Genomic DNA, 1,605 nt, shown 5'->3' with positions numbered 1-1,605 from the left:
AATACAAAGAAAAGCTCTGCACCTATACTTTACTAAGAATTTCTTGGGCAGTAAAATCTGCCTGCATTTGAGGGGGTGGCTCACACTGCCAATGACACACACCCTTGGCTGCACAGGAGTGTTCTTCCCAAAAGCATCTTCAGTGAAGAGTTGCAGATGCACCCTTCAAAGAGATTCAACAGTAAGAATGAAAGGCAGTGGCCATAGTTACGTGTTTCACCTCACAAATATTGGCATGATGGTTGGTATCCTGAATTAATGCTGAGCTTGTAATGAGGACAGCTACCTACATCCCTTGGCTAGGAGAAGAAAGGCTTCAACACTGTGAGTCACCAAGTGAAGCAGTGTCACATAGACACATACCAAACCCTGACCCAGTCTGTCAGCAGCTGGACAGCGAGGACAACTTCTATGTTCCTCACGATCCCTCCAGGAATTGCTCCTGAAGGATGCCACTATGGGTGCCATGGACGTTTTTAACGCTGATGAATTGTGCCCTGCCCAGAGTGTACAGATAAAGCCTCAGCCAAGTGAGAACGCTTCTCAGGAATTAATTGGAAAAAAAGCAGTCGGGAATTAACGCAGTAGCTGCTCCAGTTTGCAGGGCCTCAAATGCAGATCAAGGGAGGTTCTCCTCCCCCTCTACTTGGCCCTGGTGAGTCCTCACTTGGAGCACTGTGTCCAGTTCTGGGCTTCCCAATTCAAGAGGGACAGGGATCTACTTGAGACAGCCCAACAGAGGGCTTCGAGGATGATTAAGGGACAGGAACACCTGCCTTATGAGGAAAGGCTGAGAGACCTGGGGCTTGTCAGCCTAGAGAGGAGAAGACTGAGGGAGGATCTCATTAATGTCTATAAATACATGGGAGCTGGGCATCAAGAAGGCAGGGACAACCTCTTTTCACTTGTGCCCTGTGACGGGATGAGGGGCAATGGATTCAAACTTGAGCACAGGAAGTTCCACCTCAACATGAGGAAGAACTTCTTTCCTGTGAGGGTGACAGAGCCCTGGGACAGGCTGCCCAGACAGGCTGTGGAGTCTCCTTCACTGCAGACTTTCAAGATCTGTCTGGATGTGACTTCTCAGTGATGTGCCCTAGCTGTTTCTTGGGTTTGGGGGTTTTGTTTGTGTGGGTTGGTTGTTTGTTTTCCTGCCCTGGCAGGGGGGTTGGCCTGGATGATCTTCGGAGGTCCCGTCCAACCCCCACGATTCTGCGATTCTGCGCGGGTGGGATCGCTAGACCGAGTCTTCAGTTGCCGATAAAGGGCTTTGTTACTGCGAGCTGGGTGACTCCAGCCAGCGATGCCGCGGCCGCCCGGCCCGTGCCCAGGGGCCGGGCTGCTACCCCTGGGAACGGGCTGCCGCCGCCTCGCGCGGCCGCCACGTGCGGGGAGGCTGGCCCGGCGGGGCGAGCCGCCATTGGCCCGCGCCGCAAGGAGGGCGCCTCCGATTGGCTGGGACGGCCTGTGGCGGTTCGCGCGCGGATTGGGCAGGGCCGCCCGTGCTGCGCTCTGATTGGCTGGGGCGGAGCGGCGGCACCTGCTCCTGGGCGCCCTCAGCCGCGGGAGCGCAGCTGCGCATGCGCAGCTGGGGATGCGCGGGGA

This window comes from Apus apus, chromosome 4, assembly GCF_020740795.1.
Source record: "Apus apus isolate bApuApu2 chromosome 4, bApuApu2.pri.cur, whole genome shotgun sequence".
Lineage (NCBI taxonomy): Eukaryota > Metazoa > Chordata > Aves > Apodiformes > Apodidae > Apus > Apus apus.
Note: the sequence above shows the minus strand (reverse complement) of the source record.